This window comes from Apodemus sylvaticus, chromosome 5 (assembly GCF_947179515.1).
Source record: "Apodemus sylvaticus chromosome 5, mApoSyl1.1, whole genome shotgun sequence".
NCBI classification, from domain to species: domain Eukaryota; kingdom Metazoa; phylum Chordata; class Mammalia; order Rodentia; family Muridae; genus Apodemus; species Apodemus sylvaticus.
Window position 1 is genome coordinate 90,989,463 of NC_067476.1, and position 11,677 is coordinate 91,001,139.

Here is an 11,677-nt window from a genome sequence, read left to right on the forward strand (position 1 = left end):
TGTTTGTCATCCACTCAATCAACTTTTCTGACAGCCTATTTGTGCCAGACTCCTTGAGCCCTGTACCTTGTGGAGCAAAAGGGCAAGAATATCACTGGTTAGTCACAGTACGGGGTGTTAAGTCCTATGTGAGCATAGAAAAAAGAAACTCAGGAAGATTGTAAGAGGAAGAAAGTTCCTGATAGGATTTTTTAAAATTAACAAGAGAGAGAAAGAATGTGTCTAGTTATATTTAAACTGCAAGACAATAACAAATAGGGGATTGTTCGTTTTTGTTTTGTTTATGCATACATATTTTGGGTCAAAATGAAAAATACTTATGCTTTAAAACATATTTGAAATATATATGAAATTACAACTGTCCATTTCTGAAGTCTCCTCTGAGGTGGTTCGCACACTAGGTCTGATTTTGGGGAAAAGTGATGTATGTACTCAGATACTTAATTTCTTTAGAATGTACTAATTTTTGGAGTTGCCTCACTTCTGTACACAGAAATAGCCAACCAGGTTATACTCCTCTGTGCTCAAAACAAGTCCCTCTTTAACAAAGAGGTCAACAATGCCTTTCCATGCTCTCTGCCCAGACATGCATTTGATAGGACCAGTATGAGATCTGTAGGACATGTGAATGAGTGATAGCCCTAAGTATTATCAAGGATTTCTCTGTTAATTCACATGGCTAGCCAAATCGCACTTCTAAGAACCAAATACAAAGTAGTCACTCAATAAACATCAAGCGCTTATGTTCAACAACAGAAAGAAATAATGCGGAGAGAAAAAGTCAAGTTTCTGCTTTGTCTTGCTAACAACATCTTCCCCTCTCCAGCTCTTACTTCCCTTGCTGGTAAAAAACGGATGATTTGCCTCTCCTTTTAAGGCAAGTCTGAGTTGTTCTGCCTGTGTGTATATTCAGAGACTGCCCTATATATTAGAAAAAATCCATAAAGCCCTTCTCTTTTAGGGAGGCCAAGATTTAATATGTAAAGATAATATTGAGCAATAACTCATTGGGAAATTACTTTTGCTAAATTTAGACTGTTTTTGTTTCATAATTCTCCATAAATCCTTTCAAATTTCTAATCCTAGGACCAGTTTCAAAACCTCCAAGCTTCTCAATCTTTATATGATGCCACAAATAACTCAAACCTTTTTGAGCAAAGAAAAAACTATGTTTTTAGGTTCATCTTGGACATGAATATCACCTTTTGGCTTTGCTATTTTAAAATGTAATTATATGTCTGCAAAAAACAAGGAACTTTTTTTTTCTATTTTATTTTCTTCAGCATTTTAACATGCAAGATCAATGGGCAAATTATGCCTGGGCTTTTTCTTCTGAGAATGAGTTCAATCAAATTAATGATGCTGGACCCCCAACTGCACATGAAAAATCTACTGAGGAATCTTTGTCATGACCCAGTCCTGGGGCTTGGCCTAAAAAATTAAATCAAAATCCTAAGGGATGTAATCCTGACTTGTAATGACTTCTAAGTGAATCTAATTGGCGGATTGCCAGAACTGAGCTACACTGAATTCAGTCACCAAACTTGTTTCCATGGTATCAGATCTTTATATTGTCCTTGCAAGATATGTGAAGCCAACAACAGGTCACCCAGTCCTGGAGTGTTATGAAGAAATGGATTTAGGGAGAGGCATAAATGTGAAGAAGACAAGGGGTCTAAGGCTGCAGCAAGCATTTCATTTCCATAATAGTTGATAATGTCTAAGGGTTCGCTGACTTGCTTCCTGGGGTTTACATAGAGTGGATGTCTAAAACCACCATACTGAGCAGGACCACATAAGAAAGTGCGTGGACCAGACTGCAGACTTATTTCCAAAAGGGTTCTCAGCCATGACATTCCAGCTGCTGCAGAGAAAACTAAGGCTCAAGAAAACCAGCCTTCCTTCTAACCCTTGCTTTTCTCCTTCCCCCAGTCTATCTTCCTCAACTCCTCCACTGCTGGTGTTTCTGAGGGAGAACACAGCAGTAATAGGTTAGAAGGGAAAAGATGCAGTCTAGCAAGGCAAAGCCTGGGCACAGCCTCTAGTCTTTGCTTTGTTTCTTTATGTTGTTGAATTAATCTGAATCTGAATGGCAAGGTAGGGCTTAGGTAAATGAAGGCAAGGGAAAATACAACTACCAACTAGGACCCCACTTATTCACAGATCTGACAGGTCTTATATTAGTTTTCTTAAAGGTCACTTTTCTCTCTTCTTATGACATAAGCACTGAAGTTATCATGTAACTAACAGGTAGACATGGGGCTTCTCTTCCTTTTCTTTATCTAATTCTCACTGCAGTTATTTGTGGATTTCCCACTTTCCAACCAGAGGTTCATGAAGGAACATTTGCATGTCTAAGGTCACAAACCAAGTAACTAGTCGATTTAGTGTGTACCTTGGTTGTTCCCTCACCTGTGACCAACATTTCTATTTTAGGTCTTTTTTTTTTTCTGGACTTATAAAAATTTCCATTCTGACTCTAAGGTCTTATTTGTTTGCTGAATGATGTGGTAATTTCTGGATGCTGTCTTATAGATTTTGTTTTGTTTTGTTTTGTTTTGTTTTGTTTTACTTGACAAACCATATCCTGTTCATTTGTGTCTCCCATTGCATCAGCACATGATGCAATTGGCATGTTTATTCATTAACAAGTTGTATAGATTGGCAAAGAAAGAAGGTATGTTTCAGCAGCCAACAATGTCACATAATAAGTCACACTTTGAATTGGTGAGGTAGCTTTAGTGCCAAAGATCTGTGATCTGGAAGCTTTTGGGTTAGAACCAAAGGGTCAGTTCATCAAAGATACCCACAATATGGGTAGAGACTAGGGATCCTACCAATTGGTCCTGGGCTCTAAGGGATTCAAAGATGAATTTATATCAGCAATTGCTTAAAAGGGAAAAAAATGCCGAGAGGATCAGTCCAGCAATGTGAAGTTGATTTTGTCTATCTCATGCACTCAAAAATGATAGTGGTAGCTTGCAGGGCCTTATTGAGAATGACCAGAGACCACACCTGGGCCCAGCAGACAGAAGTCCATGGTTACTGAAGTCCATGCTGGGGGAGGGGATGTACCCATGCCTTGTAGCAACCTACTCATACCAAGAGCCTTTAGTGAGAATCTTGGCATTTGTCTTGACAGATACAAATGTTAATCCAAAACTCCAGAGGATCAGAGTTTGCATACAAGCAAAGTGTAGGAAAAGAAAAAGACAGAAACAACATGTCTGTGGAAATCCATGAAAATTATTTAGTGAGGTAAGAGTTATTTAGAACCAATTGAAAGTACTTAGAAAGCAACTGGTTGATTTAAAGAAACAGAAACAGTGTAAACAGCAGTGCAGCTTCATTAAAACACAAAGACCATCAGCACAACCAGTCTCTGCATCCCAGATTGGTACAACCTAGAGACGTTCTTAGAACAGAGAGCTCCAGCCTCCCCAAGGATAAGAACAGAATCATCAATGATGGTGTAATGAAATTAGTCCAGTTAACTTTAGTGGGCGTAAGTAGATTAGATCCTGTGGTGAGCCATATTAATATTCATTTAAATTAATTCCAGACGAGAAAATAGAAGTGACAGAAAAACAAAATAACACTCAGTGCAAAACTGAGTTGTGGCACCCTTTAGGGACACAAAGATGATTTTAAATAATGCAAGGATAGGAAATGTAGCAGTAGAAGTTGATTAATTTTCTATGCCTATTTCTGGGATTTAACATTCAGGTACAAGTAAACTCAGGAAACTCGATTTCAAATCTTCATTTTAAAAGCTAAAAGTTCTCTGACTCCTCCACTGGAGACCCTGTGCTCAGTCCAAGAAAGGACTGAAGGAGCTGAAGGAGTTTGCAACTCATAGGAAGAACAACAATATCAACCAACCAGGACCCTCCCACCTCCCAGTGCTCCCAGGGACTAAGCCACCAACCTAAGAATACACATGGAGGGACCCATGGCTCCAGCTGTATATGTACCAGAGGATGGTCTTATTGGACATCAATGGGAGAAGAGGCCCTAGGTCCTGTGAAGGGTCGATGCCCCACTGCAGGGGAAGGCCAGGGCAGGGAGGCAGGAATGGGTGGTTGGGTAGGGTAGCACCCTCATTGAAGCAGGGAGAGGGGACATGGAATAGGGGGTTTCTGGAGGGAAAGGGGGATAACATTTGAAATGCAAATAAAGAAAATATCCAAAAAAGAAAAGGAAAAAAGCTAGAAGTTTTAAATCAAATAATTTGCTTTTAATTAAAATTATGATCTCAAAGTATTTTCACATTTGTTCCTGAGTAGGAAATATAATTCATTTTAAAATATTAATATTTTATAATAATATAATTAATGTTTTTATATATAATAAAACATATTATGCTCTATTACAGTTATATATTTATATGTTAATACATTCATATTAATATAATCCAGACATATTTTCTCTGACAAGCTGGAAACCTGGTATAGGGGAATGCAAGTCAGGAAATTGGGGGGATAGGGTTGAGCAGGGGGAAGGGAGATGGGATAGGGGGTTTTCCGTGGAGTAACGTGGAAAGAGGTTAACATTTGAAATGTAAATAAAACAAATATCTAATAAAAAACAAAAAAAAAACCAAAAAACAAAAAAATGGAATACACACAAATACCAGTCAGAGATAAATGTTATTCACACTATTTTTTTCACCTTGCTCATGGTACGAGCATTAGCCAGAGCTTAGATGTTCACTATGGTTCTCTGTTGCACACAAAGGAGTGAAAATTATGGCTATTTCTAACATAAAGATTATGTTTTATTATCTTATGATTCCATCTTGTTAGTAAATATGTTTTTGTTTTCATTTCCAAACCATACATGTTTCTAATATTAGTAACATGATGTTAGACGTCTCTAATATTAGAAACATGTCAGATGTACAGTGTGCGAAAGAAGAGGTGGGAGGGAGAATGGCAGGAGAACAGACATGGTTCTCTCTGAAGGTTCTTCTCTCACAGAAAAGGTAGTGAGGCAGCCTAGATTCTTTCTACATGTCTGTGGTTCTGTTTAATCTCTAAATGACTCTTTCTTCCTATAAGCTTAATATAAGTTTGTTTTATACTATAAAGGTGTGTTTGTGTGTGTGTGAGAGAGAGGGAGTGAGAGAGCAAGGGAGAGAGAGTGAGAGAACAAGTGAGAGAGAGAGAGCGAGAGAGAGAGAGAGAGAGAGAGAGAGAGAGAGAGAAAGAGAGAGAGAGAGAAATATGTTAAATATAGAGGAAGGCAGGGTGAAGAGATAACTCATCAGTAAACATTCTTGCCTTGGGAACATGAGAGCCCAAGTTGTACCTTCAGCGTCCATATATAGAAAGCCAGGCGTGGTCATATGTGTTTACATTTCCAGCGCTTGGAAGGCAGAGACGATAGGATCCCTAGAGGTCAATGACTAACCAACCTAGCCTAAGTATTGAACCCCAGGGTCTCAGTAAGAAATTCTATTTCAAAAAGTAAACAAACTGGCTCCTAACAAGGTAGGTCTCTAACAACCCCACACATATGCACATGTATGCCAGTTCAAACATCTGAAGACATCTATGGACCCATAAATGAATAGAAAAGTAAAGAAAAGCTACAATCTGAAGCCATTATTGATCAACTTAAATCTGTAAATTTATGGATGTTAAAGATATTTAATGTATTCGATATATATACAGTCAGGCTGCAAATACTAACTGGTAACATGTTGATTTATAATTTAACTTATGGAGGTATCTTCCTATATTGTAGAAATGTAATAGATGAGATCCTTGCATACACCTATTTCATACTTGAAATGTGTCATGTATTACTTAGCTCTGCTGTTATTAGCCTTTCATACTCAAATTTTCATAATTATAAATGCTGTGCTCATAAAATAAATATTTGTTCAGATACATGATTTCCTTCTAATACTCTTCTAAAGTAGACTGGATTTTTTTTCCAAAGGACAGGTGCCCTTTGAGGCTTTTGACTCATGATGCAATATTGCCCTTGGTAAAGGCTATACAAATAAATTCAGAGAACATTCTACTGTAATCTAACCAAAACTGAACTTTTTAATGTTTTTTAAATATATTTTTGCCATAAATGATTACACTGTTTCTTCTTCCCTGATTTTCATTTGATATATACTTTTACAGAATCTATATGAAGGAGATGTATTCTTAGCTTCCTATGCCCCCGTCTGCATCTAGCTCTGAAGGATATAGCAATGACTGACCTTACAAAATGATTTATTATTCTCTTCTCCTCAACAAGAGCTGATTCTTCTTGACAAGCTAAGCACTGCCCATAAACATATTACCAGGCTAAATAGATTTAAAAAAAACAAAAAAACAGATGAGCTCTTGTTTGTACTATTCCTGGTATGACAATGTTGCAGAGTTCCAAGCATAATGTGCATCATCTTCATCAAAGCAGTTTGATGACCAGAACCCCTCCCCACCAGGTCTGTTGACTTCATCGACTATTCCCTCATAGAAGAAAGATTTGGAAGAGTTATTCGACACTCATCAGAGATTCCTGATGCTCTTCCCTATATGACTCAGTAAAGTATATATAATTCTTCCACAATTGAACATAGCTTTTGTATCTCAAGAAGTACTAGTGTATGTATACTGTGGACTGTTAAAAGAAGAAGGGATTCCATAGATGCAGTTCTATAGAAATCGCCATCCAGTGGTGGATGAGACTTTCTGGTCACAACTGTTTTGGGATCACCCATACTGCTATAAGCCCTCACGTGTACTCTGTAAATTAACCCAGTGAACTCAGTGGTTCTGCGAGAACTTCAGTAGAATCATACTTTGGTTTGTCATTGGCAATCTAAAAACTTGGGAGAGATGTTTGCTTATGTCACCTCAGAAAAAGAACAGTCAAAATAAGCAAGAAATCTTCCTGCAGACACACCACTGAGAAGGAAAAGTTGTTGTATCTCGAGTCTCCTGGTTGGATTTATTGCTACAGACATCAAAAGGTTACATCTGGCCAACTAGAAAGATAACCTGAAAGATGTCATTAGGGGGTACTGGTTTCATTAACCTCCCAGGTGGCATCCAGATGAAAAATTGAACGGTTTATTCTTGCTATCATAGGCAGGAAAGAATCACAGAAAGCCACTCTGAATTTCCAGGATCTGCCAGTTTCTTTAGAAAGACAAAACACCTGCTGCAACCAACCATTTAACAGAAGCAAAGTCAAAGACAAAGTCATGAAGAGGCCATACCCAGCAGATAAAGATTTTTCCCAGCAATACAGTCCAAAAGGACAGGCTACGTACTGTATCAACCGAAACTCAAATGCAACTTTCCTGAACTTTATCCCATTGGTAAAGTGCCCTTAGACAATGGGGATGGTAAGTAGCCCAGGCTAGAGTCATAGCTTCTGGCTTTAATCTGAACTTAACAAATCTCATATGTGACGTCATGGACACATTGTTGCTATTTCTAAGCATTAATTTTCTCATCCTTCAAATAAAATTAATAATGTTTTCTGTTCATAGGATCCACTGTGAATTAAGTTGCACTTCCCCAAATTCATAATGTTGAGTCCCTAATGTTCAGTGTAACCATATTTTCCAAATAGGGCACTCAGAGAACATGAATGAATCTGTAAGAGTAGGCTCTTAATGCAATATGACTTGTGGCTTTATAAGAAGAAAAGTGTTTCTCTATGTGCACTTTACACTAAGCAGAAGCTGTGTGAGAACATAGAGAAAAACTAAGCCAAGTTTCTTCCAGGAGGCAGATCAACCAGAAATTTGATCATGGACTTAACAGTCTTCAGAAATGTGAAAACTAAATTGTTTCTTATTCTTTAAGCCATTGTGTTAGTTTGAATAAATATTGCCCCCATAGAGGGGAGCACTATTAGGAGGTGTGGCCTAATTGTTGGAGGAAGTGTGTTACTGTGACTGTGTTATTAAGGTTTCAGATACTCAAGCCAGGCCCAGTGTGGCAGTATCTTCCTGCTGCCTGCAGATTCAGATGGAAAACACTCACATCTTCAGTACCATGTCTGCCTACATGCTTTCATGTTTCTGCTCTGATGATAATGGATTAAACCTCTGAAGTATAACCAGCCTCAATTAAATGTTTTCCTGTATAAGAGTTGCCCAGATCATGGTGTCTCTTCATATCAACAGAAACTCTGACATCTACAATCTTGTCTATGATATTTTATTTTGGAAGCTCAAAATGACTGAAAGAATTTTTAGTGGAAGAACCAAATACAGTTCTTTTTTATTTTTATTGGATATTTTCTTTATTTACATTTTGAATGTTATCCTTTTCCTGGTTTCCTGTCAGAAAAAAACCTATCCCATCCCCCCTCCCCCAGCTCACCAACTCACCCAGTCCCACTTCCCTGTCCTGGCATTCCCCTATACTGGGCCATTGAGCCTTCTCAGGACCCAGGGTCTCTCCTCACTTTAATGTCCAACAAGGCCATCCTCTGGTACACATGCAGCTGGAGACATGTGTCCCTCCATGTGTACTCTTTGGTTGGTGGTTTAGTCCCTGGGAGCTCTGGGAGTACTGGTTGGTTCATATTGTTCTTCATCCTATGGGGCTACAAGCTCCTTAAGCTCCTTGGGTCCTTACTCTACCTCCTCCACTGGGGACCTTATGCTCAGTACAATGATTGGCTGAGAGCACCCACCTCTGTATTTGTCAGATACTGACAAAATAAAGCCTCTCGAAACAGTTATATCAGACTCCTGTTAGCAAGTGCTTGTTGACATCTACAATAATGTCTGGGTTTGGTGACTGTATATGGGATGGAACCCCAGGTGGGGCAGTCTCTGGATGGTCTTTCCTTCAGTTTCTGCTCTACACTTTGTCTCTGTATCTCCTCCCAAGGGTATCCCCTTCTAAGAAAGACCAAAGTATCCATACTTTGGTCTTCCTTCTTCTTGAACTTCATGTAGTCTATGAATTGTATCTTGGGTATTCCAAGATTTTGGGTTAATTGCCACTTATCAGTGAATGCATACCATGTGTGTTCTTTTGTGACTGGGTTACCTTGCTCAGGATAATATTTTCTAGTTTCATCCATTTGCCTAAAATTTTCATGAATTCATTGTTTTTTGGTTTTTTTTTTGTCTTTTTTTTTATTTGATATAATTTATTTACATTTCCAATGATTTCCCCTTTTCTAGCCCCCCCACTCCCCGAAAGTCCCGCAAGCCCCCTTCTCTTCCCCTGTCCTCCCACCCACCCCCTCCCACTTCCCCGTTCTGGTTTTGCCCTATACTGTTTCACTGAGTCTTTCCAGAACCAGGGGCCACTCCTCCTTTCTTCTTGTACCTCATTTGATGTGTGGATTATGTTTTGGGTATTCCAGTTTTCTAGGTTAATATCCACTTATTAGTGAGTGCATACCATGATTCACCTTTTGAGTCTGGGTTACCTCACTTAGTATGATATTCTCTAGCTCCATCCATTTGCCTAAGAATTTCATGAATTCATTGTTTCTAATGGCTGAATAGTACTCCATTGTGTAGATATACCACATTTTTTGCATCCACTCTTCTGTTGAGGGATACCTGGGTTCTTTCCAGCATCTGGCAATTACAAATAGGGCTGCTATGAACATAGTAGAACATGTATCCTTATTACATGGTGGGGAGTCTTCTGGGTATATGCCCAGGAGTGGTATAGCAGGATCTTCTGGAAGTGAGGTGCCCAGTTTTCAGAGGAACCGCCAGACTGATTTCCAGAGTGGTTGTACCAATTTGCAACCCCACCAGCAGTGGAGGAGTGTTCCTCTTTCTCCACACCCTCTCCAACACCTGCTGTCTCCTGAATTTTTAATCTTAGCCATTCTGACTGGTGTAAGATGAAATCTTAGGGTTGTTTTGATTTGCATTTCCCTAATGACTAATGAAGTTGAGCATTTTTTAAGATGCTTCTCCGCCATCCAAAGTTCTTCAGGTGAGAATTCTTTGTTTAACTCTGTACCCCATTTTTAATAGGGTTGTTTGGTTTTCTGGAGTCTAACTTCTTGAGTTCTTTATATATATTGGATATTAGCCCTCTATCTGATGTAGGATTGGTGAAGATCTTTTCCCAATTTGTTGGTTGCCGATTTGTCCTCTTGATGGTGTCCTTTGCCTTACAGAAACTTTGTAGTTTTATGAGGTACCATTTGTCAATTCTTGCTCTTAGAGCATGCGCTATTGGTGTTCTGTTCAGAAACTTTCTCCCTGTACCGATGTCCTCAAGGGTCTTCCCCAGTTTCTTTTCTATTAGCTTCAGAGTATCTGGCTTTATGTGGAGGTCCTTGATCCATTTGGATTTGAGCTTAGTACAAGGAGACAAGGATGGATCAATTCGCATTCTTCTGCATGCTGACCTCCAGTTGAACCAGCACCATTTGTTGAAAAGGCTATCTTTTTTCCATTTGATGTTTTCAGCCTCTTTGTCGAGGATCAAGTGGCCATAGGTGTGTGGGTTCATTTCTGGATCTTCAATCCTGTTCCATTGATCCTCCTGCCTGTCACTGTACCAATACCATGCAGTTTTTAACACTATTGCTCTGTAGTATTGCTTGAGATCAGGGATACTGATTCCCCCAGATTTTCTTTTGTTGCTGAGAATAGTTTTAGCTATCCTGGGTTTTTTGTTGTTCCAGATGAATTTGATAATTGCTCTTTCTAACTCTGTGAAGAATTGAGTTGGGATTTTGATGGGTATTGCATTGAATCTGTATAGTGCTTTAGGCAAAATGGCCATTTTAACTATATTGATTCTACCGATCCATGAGCATGGGAGGTTTTCCCATTTTTTGAGGTCTTCTTCCATTTCCTTCTTCAGAGTCTTGAAGTTCTTGTCATACAGATCTTTCACATGTTTGGTAAGAGTCACCCCAAGATACTTTATACTGTTTGAGGCTATTGTGAAGGGGGTCATTTCCCTAATTTCTTTCTCAGCCTGCTTATCCTTTGAGTATAGGAAGGCCACTGATTTGCTTGAGTTGATTTTATAACCTGCCACTTTGCTGAAGTTGTTTATCAGCTGTAGGAGCTCTCTAGTGGAGTTCTTTGGGTCACTTAGGTAGACGATCATGTCGTCTGCAAATAATGATAGTTTGACTTCTTCCTTTCCAATTTGTATCCCTTTGACCTCCTTATGTTGTCGAATTGCCCGAGCTAGTACCTCAAGTACAATATTGAAAAGATAAGGAGAAAGGGGGCAGCCTTGTCTGGTCCCTGATTTCAGTGGGATTGCTTCAAGTTTCTCTCCATTTAGTTTGATGCTGGCTACCGGTTTGCTGTATATTGCTTTTACTATGTTTAGGTATGGGCCTTGAATTCCTGTTCTCTCCAAGACTTTAAGCATGAAGGGATGCTGAATTTTGTCAAATGCTTTTTCAGCATCCAATGAAATGACCATGTGGTTTGGTTCTTTGAGTTTGTTTATGTAGTGGATTGTATTGATGGATTTCCGTATATTGAACCAACCCTGCATTCCCGGGATAAAGCCTACTTGATCGTGGTGGATGATCGTTTTGATGTGTTCTTGGACTCGGTTGGCAAGAATTTTATTGAGTATTTTTGCATCGATATTCATAAGGGAAATTGGTCTGAAGTTCTCTTTCTTTGTTGGATCTTTTTGTGGCTTTGGTATCAGCGTAATTGTGGCTTCGTAGAAGGAATTGGGTAGTGTTCCTTCTGTTT